Genomic DNA, 12458 nt, shown 5'->3' with positions numbered 1-12458 from the left:
GTCTTTTCCAGGGAGTCTTCTCTTCTCATGAGGTGACCAAAGTATTGGAGCCTCAGCTTCAGGATCTGTCCTTCCAGTGAGCACTCAGGGCTGATTTTCTTAATAATGGAGAGGTTTTCTCTTTGCAGTCCATGGGACTCTCAAGAGTCTCCTCCAGCACCATAATTCAAAAACATCAATTCTTCGGGGATCAGCCTTCTTATGGTCCAGCTCTCACTTCCATACATCGCTACTGGGAAAACCATAGCTTTAACTATACGGACCTTTGTTGGCAAGGTGGTGTCTCTGCTATTTAAGATGCTGTCTAGGTTTGTCATTGCTTTTCTCCCAAGAAGCAGGCATAGCAATAAGCAATAAAAGATCCCTTCATTGCAGGGGTTTGGACCCTCATCAGTCCCTTCCAGCTGGACAGTTTTGTGATTCTATAAAAACATCAAAAAGTACACAAGTAAATTGAAACAATTTCCTCATAAAAATAAATTATAAAATAAGGTACAAAAATTAATTTCAATAACGGCAGCAGCAAAAACATCCAACACCCCCCCACCAAATACCCCAGCCCAGTAGCCTCAGTTTTTGTAGCTCAAGTCAGGGCCCAGCTCTCCCAGGCCAGGTGGGAAAAGGCCTGCAAGGCAGGAAATAGTTTTTCTAGGACTTGCAGCCTTAGGTCTCTAAGCACATTGAGAATGCCTCCGATTAGGGTTGCCATATTTTGAAGAGGAAAAAAGAGGACGCTATGATGGCCATTCAAAGCAAATAGATGCAACCTGTTTCAAATTTTACCTCTGAAAAAGAGGACACATGGTAACCCTATGTGATAAGAATTTACATTTCAACTCCATGTAGTCTTGGGAAGAAATGTTGGTTGTCATGCCAGTCTGAGACGTGAGCTCTCCTCCTCAGGCACTGGAATTGGCCAAGAACACTGCTTTGCAGAGCAATTAACATAAAGATCTGGCAGTGGAAAAGATAAGGAAGTGTGTTAAAAATCTATCTGTACAATGAAAGAAGAAAACAAAATGGCTGCCACATTGCTAAAGGCCCAGAATGAAGTCCACAAGCGGGACCTGAAGGAAATCACACTCTCCCATTGTCACTCCCTCAACAACTAATACTCTGATGCAAATTGCATCTGAAACATGAATTTCTTGAGGTGGTCTTATCTTGAACCACTGTAATCTGGGGAAGGGCTACAGCTCATTAGCATAGCATATGCATAGCATAACATGCTTTACATGCAAGCAGCTGAATCCCTGGCACTTCCAGGGGTGGGAAAGACTCCCATTTGACACCTTGGAGAGCTGCTGCCAATACTGAGCTTGAATAATGATAATAATAATGATATCCCGCCCATCTGACTGGGTTGCCCCAGCCACTCTGGGTGGCTTCTGACAGATATAAAAGCACAAGAAAACATCGACATTAAAAAACTTCTTTATGCAGGGCTGCCTTCAGATGTATTGTAAAAGACAGATAGTGGTTCTTTTCCTTAACATCTGCCAGGAGGATGTTCCACAAGGCAGGAGCCACCACGAAGAAGTCCCCGTACCTGACTTGCTGTAATTTCACTACTTGCAGTGCTAGAACCGCCAGAAGGCCCTCAGAGCTGGACCAATGGTCTGCCTCCATATATAGTAATGTCTTCTGTTCCTGTCACAGAAAAAAGCAGCATTATGTCTATGAAGCCACAGGCATGGACAGTGTTAATGCACTCCCTCAACAATGACACAGCTGAATGCATACCATTTCCCGCCTACTACCGTAATAGGACTATTTTGACCCTCCCAAACTCACAGCACTAGCCTATGCATGCCACTTCGCTCAGAAATAATTCCCATTGAATTCAAGGTTAGTGTAATAGAACTGAAGCTTTAGAGCTGTTCTGTATCGGTGTCCCAACTGTGAGTCACTTGACTGCCAGCTGTGAAAAGTAATCCATGTGGCTAGCATTGTGCACAGTGATTCATGAGGTAGGATCTTGGCTGCAGAACTACATGATACTGTTCATTTGTTAAAGGTACAACATGAGACTCCCCGGTTGCCTGTGCTTTGAGACACTGCACTGTACATGTCTGTTCCCTGGGGCTTTCTTCCAGGTGTGTGCCTTAGGCTGCAATTCTGCACGCAGTTACCTGGCAGGAAGTCTCATTATTAGACAGTGCACTGTAATACGGCTACTTTGGGGAGCTGGCCGGAGACTGCTGATACAGGATACCCAGATAAAAACACTTATTTCAGGATCTAGCAAGCTGTAGAAGCAGTGAACTGCTGATTGTCTTTTTCCATTGACATACAACTCTTCATACAAAATCAGAGCAGTTCACAGATGCCAGTGTAAACTACACAAAGACTTTGATTTGTGAAGTAATAAAGCACCCTTCAAAACGTTCTTCCTCTTCCTGTGTCAGAACAGCCGGAGCAGCTGAAGACACCCATCATTTTCAAAAAGCATCCACTGTATCTTGTGTCACATTTTTCACGTACTAGTAGTGGTTGTTGAATTATTTAGGTCTTTGGGGATATTAAATTTATCTTTTTTAAAACAAAGCAAAACATTTTTATTTGCAAATTGACTTTTTTTTTAACCTATCATTTATCCAAGAAGTTTCAAAAGGTGATATATACCAGGAGTTTAAATTGCATAGTGAATAATCCCCACAAACATATAAACACGGAAAAGACATAAATTATTAACAAACATTAAATATGCCCAATTAAATGTCGTCAAAACTTAACAATTGCGCATTTTGTCATGCTCTGTTTACCACATGCTTACAAAGGCTGCAGCACGATCCAATCCAGATGGTCACGTTACAGATGCATTAAAACAGACATGATATTGAAGTCTGCTCATTAGCACATAGTGCTTGCCAAAACCTTAGGTAGAGCACTTGATTATCATAAAAGACCAAGCTGTCCCATCACAGCAATACTGAATACCGCTGTGGCGGTGATGAGGAAAGGAAGAAACTTAACTTGCAATACCTAGCTATTTACTGTGGAGTTACAGAAATTTTTAGAGAGAGAGAGAGAGAGCAACTAATTTTTTTAAGAGATTAGTCTAAAGATCATAGTGTTGAAAGTGGCATGAGTGCACCATTTAATAGTACAACCAACAAGCATCCACAACAGATGCCCAGCTTCTGTTCGGCAAACAGGGATAACAAATCTGTGGTCCTTTGGATGTTGTCATCATCCCTGACCGTAGTCCCTGCTGGCTAGGGCAGATGTGAGTTGGAGTCCAACAACTTCTGGAGGGCCAGAGATTAGGCAGCCATAATCAAGGTCTTTTTCCTAAAGTTGAGCTACGATCTTCCCTTCTGTAATTTAAGCCCAATAAATCAAATCCTGTCCTCTAGGGTAGCAAGAGACAAATCTTTGCCCTATTCTGTGTGACAGCCCATCGTATTTGAAGGATATTATCGCTGCCCCCACCTTCCCAAATCTTCTCCAGACTAACTAGTTTGATTATAAAATTTCTATGCCACTCAATATATTAAACGTATCTCCAAGTGGTGAACAAAAAACTGAAGCAACAGAGACAAACCAAATATCACAAGAATACAGTTATATATGTCAGGGGTGTTAAGGGAGGGGTAGTCCCTATGGTGGGGGAACACGTCATGCTTTCTCTCCCTATCTGCAAACGAGAAGCAAATGTTACCCGCAACACTTACCAAGTTCCCTTTCCTCTCCCATATAACATGCAGAAACCATTACTGTTTATTTTTAAGTTACTTTTTTACCTGCTCTTCACCATAATATCACAGGGTAGGTTGCAGCAATTTGAAAATAGATGATTAAAATCAGTTAAAATTACAGTCAAAAGAACAGAGTCTGTCGTCCTGTCTTTCTCTCTCTCTACCTATATCTCCCATGTGTCAAAAGCCAGGGAAAGAGGTGCATCTTCAATGATGAAGGTGTCAGATGTACCGTACATCTGTGGGGAGGAAATCCCACAACTTAAGGGCTGTCAGAAAAAACGCCCTCTCCTGGGCTGCCAGCCCATGAATGTCTGAGGGCCATGAAAACTACCAGGAGACCTTGGATTGAACCTAGAACCTTTTGCATGCAAAGCATGTTCTCAACCACTGAGCTGCAGCCCTTCTCCTAATGCACATTTCTAAGCATACAGCCAACATGTGCCAGAGAGGCAGCAGTCAACTGCACACATCAGCTGCATGGCCATAAGGAGAAGTGCAAAACTGAAGAGATGGCGAAATTTCCAGGCCCCAGACAGGAAGGGAAACCCTGCTTTCCAACCATTGCCGCAACCCAGTTTCTAGACATGCCCCTTTGTCGCAGTCCAGTTTTGGTGCTGACCTTTAAAGCCCTAAACGGCCTCGGTCCAGTATATCTGAAGGAGCGTCTCCACCCCCATCGTTCTACCTGGACACTGAGGTCCAGCGCCGAGGGCCTTCTGGCGGTTCCCTCACTGCGAGAAGCCAAGTTACAGGGAATCAGGCAGAGGGCCTTCTCGGTAGTGGCCTCCCGCCCTGTGGAACACCCTCCCACCAGATGTCAAAGAGAACAACAACTACCAGACTTTTAGAAGACATCTGAAGGCAGCCCTGTTTAGGGAAGCTTTTAATGTTTGATGTATTGCAGTATTTTAATAATTTTTTTTGGAAGCCGCCCAGAGTGGCCAGGGAAGCCCAGCCAGATGGGCAGGGTATAAATAAATTATAATTATAATTATAATTATTAAGCGATGCCCCTGGTTCCTGGGCCCTTTTTTGCATCCTGCTCCCAAAGCTGTTCTTGTTCTTGTTCTTATTTATTTAATTCGTTACCTGCCCTTCCCCCATCAGGTGGGTTACAAGAAGTTAAAATTCAGTGTTAAAAACAGTGTAAAACAATTTGCCGTCACAGGAATGGGGCAGGCACTGAAAACACATGCCTTGAGTTTCAAAAGCCCTGGATAAAGAGGTGGGTCTTCAGCATATAGTGGAAACTATATACAGTGGTACCTCAGGTTAAGAACTTAATTCGTTCTGGAGGTCCGTTCTTAATCGGAAACTGTTCTTAACCTGAGGTACCACTTTTAGCTGATGGGGCCTCCCACTGCCACCACGTCACCACTGCGCGATTTCTGTTTTAATCCTGAAGCAAAGTTCTTAACCCAAGGTACTATTTCTGGGTTAGCGGAGTTTGTAACCTGAAGTGTCTGTAACCTGAAGCATCTGTAACCCGAGGTACCACTGTACTGAAAATGACAGACTCGCCTCTGTGAGGAGGGAATTCCACAGCCTAGGAGCTGCCACACAGAATGCCATCTCCAGCACCCTGCCAGCACCCTAAACGTCTGAGGGCAGGAGAACTACTAAGAGGGCTCCCTCTGCTGATCTTAACACCCAAGAGGGCATGTTGGGAAGGATGGGGTATTTCAGTAATGAATGCATCGCATCCCTCCATCATGGCATCACTTCATGTCACCAACTTGAGTTGGGAAGGCAGAAGAGCACATCATCTGGCAATGGTATGTCTTGAGTTTAATTACAACACCCTGTTGGACAGAAGAGGAGAACTTGACACGAGGCTGCTGTTTCATCAGCTGCTCCATGTTTTGGGTAACAGAGCTTGTCTCTTGGTGACCTGCCTCGCAGGGGTGGTGTGAGAGAAAATATAAAGATGAGAAGATGAGACTACAAAAAATAAATATCTGTAAGCATATGAGTACATGTATTGATCCACAATTAGAAGGTCATCAACAGACTCAGCAGATATGGGTATTCAAACTCACTGATTATGATAGGGAAGTCTCTGGCTGATTATCAATGAGTGTTTTTTTTAATCAAAGTCGACACTGAGCATTCAGGACACAATCAATTGTGTGCAGGTACCAAGACCCAAGTACAAAGCAATTATCAGCTGTGTTTACTGCAAGTTAATTGTACAGCTGCTGAAGGACAAGTTCCAGCTTGCTAATCTATTTTAAAAAGGAGAGGGAGAAAAGAGCTTGAGGAAAAAGAACTGAAGTAGTTCATCTGCATGCAGATTAGATCTAAAACTCACCCACATGTTGTGGAACTCCCATAGACAAACTGCTTTATGACTAATCTAGTTTCTACTTACCTGCTGAACGGTAGTGGCCTGTTAGGTTCGAGGCAAAATGGGTCAGCAGGACTCATTGCGAGTGAGTTAATTATTTGCTGATGCTATTTTCAGTTATTAAAATATTAACCTTGGCACAATTTTTCAGTTTGTTATTTGTTCACATGCTAGCAGATCTCAGTATTCCAGTACAGACAAGGCTCCCAAAGCAGCTTACAACAAATCAATATGCAACGATAATTAACAATGCTAAAAATGATTTGAAGTTCCACTGGCAAAAAGATCAAAGGTCACAGTATTTAAAAGCCAGCAATTACAAAACTTAAAAACCCTTAGACTGCAATCCTATGCATATCTACTCAGAAGGAGGTCTAAGTCCCTTTGCGTTCAGTGGGACTTAGTTTCAGATAAGTGTGCATAGAATTGCAGCCTTAATTCATTAAGCTAAACGTACATCCGGATTCATACTTCCAATAATCCCTCTGAACACAACACTGTTCAAGACCAGCTAACACAATATTTTAATTCTGGGGGCATTGGTGTCCCATTCTAGGCATTTATGTGAATGTACCACAGGGACTGACCTGTCAAACTTTCATGACATTTTCTAAGACAGCAATGGGCATCTGTGTCCATACAGGTAACATTGGACTACAACTCCCATTAACCCCAGGCAGCATGGCCAGCAGTCAGAGGTGTTGGGAGCCAAAGTCCAAGGTCATCCAGATGATCACAGATCCCCCATCCCAGTCTTAGGAGGATAGGCCTTGAGTTCAGTCTCTGTTCCCTAATAGAATAATGTCATCATGGCCTGAGGGTCCGCTAAATAATCATTGTCCTGGGAATCTCATAAACATTTGCTTTATAATTGTAGTACAGTGGTACCTCGGGTTACATACGCTTCAGGTTACATACGCTTCAGGTTACATACGCTTCAGGTTACAGACTCCACTAACCCAGAAATGGTGCTTCAGGTTAAGAACTTTGCTTCAGGATGAGAACAGAAATTGTGCTCTGGCGGCGCGGCAGCAGCAGGAGGCCCCATTAGCTAAAGTGGTGCTTCAGGTTAAGAACAGTTTCAGGTTAAGAACAGACCTCCGGAACGAATTAAGTACTTAACCCGAGGTACCACTGTACAGCAGAAAACTCTGAGGGTTCCATGCAGTGCTATTTTTCTAGAAAAAGAGGCGCCAGAACTCACCACGAACACCTCCCTTGTTCACTTATAATGGCAATGGCACCCATCTGAGAAGTGCTGGGACTGGGTTCCAACGAGTTCCGACTGAAAAAAAGCTCTGGACAGCTTCATTTTACTACAGAATGCTGACAACCATCTCTTGACATTTTCATGAATGGCTTCTTGCAAATCTTGGCGTTGCCCACACTCCTTCTAGGTCTCTGTAAACAGCCATCGACTTTGCTAATCTCCGGTGTGGGAAGTTGGAATGGCATCCTTCCAGGTGTTGGGTCTTGGCCCACATTCAGAACTTTGGAGAAGGTGATATCATCGGTTGTTCCACTTGCTGGCACAGAGCCACTGCCCCAAGTGATTCGTTCTCAGCAGCACGGTGGCCAAGACAGTCTGTGAATGGTCTGATTTAATACCAGAATACACCACAACGTAGTTTGCTGATGGGGACTGGATAATGCATATCTGATTTCTGAAGAACATTTTGAAAGGCATTTGTCATCAGGGATTCCCTTCAGAATGATAAGGTTTTGCCTGGCTTCAGCTTACTCTGCATCCAGGGTGCTCCCATGGCTAGTTTTTGAAGCCTGTGACATTAGCTACAATCTGTACCAGTCCTGTACAAATACCACAGTTTGATGCATTTTCTGCCCCCCTCAAACCAGCTTAAATCCAGCTAGAAAACCTAAGCTGCATTCACTTCTGTGCTTAAGCCTGGTGCGTATATTTGAGACAGTCACTGCACATGTGCAGATGGGTGTGCATGCACAGACAAAAGCTTTGTTAACTGGAATTCTAGGGAAGTTGCAGGGGAAGGGAAACAAGAAATATCATGCACATCGGGTGACTGCTCCCTCACTGATGTACACAACACTGTGCAAATGTGGCTTGAAACAATGCGGTGGAAAACAACCTTGCTGCATTTTAAGCCATTAGTGTGTGCGCACTCAGAGAGCCGAACTACATGTGATGCTAAATGGATCATTAGAAACTAAATTAGGTTTTTAAAATGTAATAATAGGCATTGGAGATGGGGGGAGGAATTTTCATTGGGACCACAAGAGTGGGGAAATTTAACCATTCCGTTCTCTGCCTCAATCCTGATTAAAATTTCCCATGCGATGCTGTCAGCCTTAGGGAGCAAAGCTCCCATGGGCAGCAATGGGATATTTATTTCTTAGGCAAATACCAGTGCATGGGGCAATTATTGGTGGGCACAATTGGGAAAGCAAGAATCAAATCTTGTATCTGTGCATGCTGCTGCCCTGATTAACCCCAACTGGTTTTAAAATACCACTACTTAACATAGGACAATTCCAGGCAGTACAGTGGTACCTCGGGTTACATACGCTTCAGGTTACAGACTCCGCTAACCCAGAAATAGTACCTCGGGTTAAGAACTTTGCTTCAGGATGAGAACAGAAATCGTGCTCCGGCGGCGCGGCAGCAACGGGAGGCCCCATTAGCTAAAGTGGTGCTTCAGGTTAAGAACAGTTTCAGGTTAAGAACGGACCTCCGGAACGAATTAAGTACTTAACCCGAGGTACCACTGTATTTATTGTGGGATCGATGCTGCTCAGACATGCCAGGTTGTTGTTTTTTGCATCAACCAATGCAAATGCCAGAGAGAAAAGAAATGATATTGTCATCAAAATGACAGCCTGTATCCCCACCCCCTTCAGTCCAGATCTACTCTTTTCAGCAGTGGCATAGTCCGGGTTGCCTGTGCCCAGGGCCACACAGAGGGTGGACGGAGTGGGAGGGATGGAAACGGATGGAGTACACATGCACATTCAATTGCCTAATGGCGTCCGCATCACCCAGGAGATCGCAGACACAGAGATAAGAAAAGAAGAGTTGTCTTGTTGTCTGGAGAGGCCACTTCCTGTTTCATATGGAAAAGCTGTTTTCATTGGAGCTCAGCGACAGACACACACAGCTACTCTGAGGCAGCACCAGTGTTGAAATTTTGTGCCCCTAACAATGTTGCACCCGGGGCAACCGCCCTTGTGCCCCCTCATGCTATGCCACTGAAATCCAGAGAGGTTTTTTTTTTAATTTTTAAAAAAGCGCCAATGACCCACTTGCAATGCCTGAATGACCCATTTGTAATATTAAGCCTTGTGTGTGGAAGTGCTTATAGTTTCTAATGACACATTTAGCACCTTGTTTATTATTTCTAAGGCTTTGTAGTTTCTTGTCACAAGCATCTCAAGGTGACACAAATAATAGTAAAAATACAGTATGCAACCTTTGAAAGCACGGTGGTTTAAAATGATGCACAATACAAGGTAACCAAACCATATAAACCAGTGGTGTCCAAACTTTTTTCAAAGAGGGCCAGATTTGATGAACTGAAGGGCTGTGAGGGCCGACCAAAGGGCTGACCAAAATTGTTAACCTTTTTTTTAGGATTGAAGTTGTTGAGGTTTTTTAGGATTTCCCCCCAGGAAAGAAATAAACTGCTGCAGAGGCCGGATTAAACCAACTGGTGGGCCGGATTAGGCCCCCGAAATGGATTTTGGACATGCCTGATATAAGCAGTCCCTACATCCACTAACATAGGTCTAACCATCACAGACTTCGGGGCACCAGATAAATGCCTGGGAGAAGAGAAATGCCTTTGCCTGGTGCCAAAAATAGATCAGTGGCAGGCAAGCCTCCCTGCAGAGAGCATTCCATAGAGGGGGCCACTCCTGAAAAGACCAAACTAGACATGATGTCATTGGTATCAAATTAGCCTTGTGTGTTGTGATTGTAGTGGTTGGCTCAAGGTCCTGGTGTGGGGAGAGGGTACTTTAACACTTTGATGCTACTGAGGCCCTAATCCACCTGTTGTTGCTTTTTTTAAAGTGATCGTACAAGGCCCAATAACCATATTGACTTTCCCACTTTATCAAGGCCTTCAGTGCATCTCTGGGTTATAACCTAGCAACTTTCCCCTTGCCATTTCACACTTAGACGTGGCTCTCCACACGTCAGCATCTACTGCTTAAGGTTCACTGCTGGCTCTGAACTGCAGCAAACAGAGGAAGCATCTTTTTCAAAAGCAACACTGCTGATTTCTCCTCTCTAGCAGGATTTGTGGGAGAGGAGTGGTGTCAGCATCTAGGAAATAGCTATGCCACGAGGCTACAATTATTTGCAATTATTATAAATCACAAAGGCCTCACCCAGCAACTGGGCTTCTGAAATGCTGCATACAGATTGAATTTGGCATACTTGGAAGAAATTCTAATCTGTTCATCTGGAAAGCTCGATGAACCACAGCCTTGTTTCCACACATCATACATAATATGGGATGCTCGCAAATGGTACACTAGGATTTGTTTGCATCCTGCTTTTCTCCTCCAAAACAGGTTGCTCGGGTGGCTAATGAGGTATAAAACAACAACAAAAATTGAAAACAAATAATTAAAACAATGACCAAGGCTGCTTCCAGATCAGAGCTTCATACTGTAAACTAGTCGTTGAGATAATCTGGCAACAGGCTTCTAAAAACAAACAAGCAGATTTTGAAGAAAAATCCAGGTTAAAGTTACTTTGACACTTGAAGCAGAAAGTCTCACAAGTGTCCTTCACCTTTCCTTGTGCTAAAAATGCAATAGCAATGCATTAAATAATAATGCATTAAATAACTAGCACTTTCCAGCCTTTCAAGACACCCCAAAATGGCCTCTTAGGGCTGCCACTTCACTGCCTAATGGTAGAGCCGGCCTTCAGAGTCTAAAGTGTAGAAGATTGAGAAGAGGAAAGAAAGGACCAGGGCAGAAAGGCCTCCACTCAGCCAGTTGAGCCTCCAGTATTGGGGACAGTATATCTCTTAATGCCAGGTGCAAGGCTTATCGAAACTTGGGAATGGGCATTGCCTTCATGCCCTGTAGGCTTGTTTCATTTTGTTCAGGTAGCTTCAGAATCAAAGGGTTGCATTCAGCGTAGCACCACGTCAGGGTCCCGTCAGTGCAAGGATTATGGCTAGTGCAATGGGACTCCCCCCTCTATTTCCCCTGCACACCCCTTAAATCTCTTCTAAGGGTTCCCCTGAAACCCCTGGAAGGTACAGGGCATGCAGGGATGGAGGAAAGGGGGAAAAGTTCCACTGCATTCGTGGTAATCCTTGTGCTTGGAGGAGGAATTAGTAAAATACTGCCCGAAACCTTTTGGCTATGCACAGACCGAAAATAGTGGAGGGGTGAAGAACCTCAGCCCTGAGGCCTGAATGTCATCCTCCAGGCCCCTCTAACCAGTCCTTGCTCCCTGCTCTCTCAGTTGTTTTTGGCTGGCTGGAGTCCTTGAAGAACAGTGATCACATCTCTCGCTTGCCTGAATGGAGAAGTGTTGTTTGCAAGTGTGTGGGTATAGAAACCTCAAGACTTTTGTGTGGGTGCAGCAGAGATTACTGTACAGAGGAAATCGTCACCCTGCTCTGTTTGCCCTTCCCGTCACCAGCATGTGGGCTGTAAGAAGGATCTTCCACACCCCTGTCCTATAGGGTCACGCAGCTTTGAGTCGCTTCCTTTATGAAACAAATAGCTTCATTGGAAAATGATGAGGCAACAAGTTGTGATGCCTTCAGTTGCAGCACTTGCTGCTGGAAGTTTAAACAACGGAGTGCACTCTGATCCACAGAGGCTGACTCTAAGTCTCAGCCATCCTGCAGGATAGAAAAATAAATGATACAGAACAGCTGGAAAAGAGCAGTTATCAATATGGGATGTGTCCTTTTCTCACATCCATCCCTTGTTGTCCTTGTCATTTCCTTTCCTCCTCCACCCTATGTTGAAATGTGTATTGTAAGCTGCTCAGGGCAAGAATTGTTATTTGGGGAAAATCAAATGGTAACCGGAGCTCTCACACTTGGAGACACACCTGCCAATTACACCTCATGCGTTTCCAAGGAACCCCCAGTTCCCTGCATGCAAAGATAGACTGCTGCGGATTGAACAGACAAGTTTGGCTTACCATGACATGTGAACCAACGGCTCTCAAGTTTTCAGACAGGAGACATGCCCTGTCCTACCAGGAGATGCCAGGATAGTTGGATGTTCAACAGAACGGTCGCCTGCTTGCGCTCAGATTGTGTTGCTGTTATTCGATTGCTGTATACAGTTTCCTATCTGGTTTCAGGAGGCACTGATTCTGTGACCATACTGCTACTGAGTGTCTCAGGTTCCTGTAACCTGTACACCAGGTTTGTCATTGATGTCTCTCGCAG

The 12458-nt window shown here is 44.3% G+C and overlaps 1 long non-coding RNA gene across 1 annotated transcript; it reads right to left on the bottom strand.

Moving 5' to 3' along the window:
- Nucleotides 1–268: 268 nt before the first annotated feature.
- Nucleotides 269–12237, bottom strand: LOC309338139. The gene is made up of 4 exons (XR_014154753.1): nucleotides 12206–12237; nucleotides 1550–1650; nucleotides 830–954; nucleotides 269–422 (listed from the first exon to the last, which is right to left on the bottom strand). It is a non-coding gene; the product is annotated as an uncharacterized lncRNA (long non-coding RNA).
- Nucleotides 12238–12458: the final 221 nt, after the last annotated feature.

This window comes from Podarcis erhardii, assembly GCF_964252035.2.
Source record: "Podarcis erhardii genome assembly, chromosome: 3".
In the NCBI taxonomy this organism is placed as follows: Eukaryota; Metazoa; Chordata; class Lepidosauria; order Squamata; family Lacertidae; genus Podarcis; species Podarcis erhardii.
Note: the sequence above shows the minus strand (reverse complement) of the source record. Positions and strands in the feature narration are given on the sequence as shown.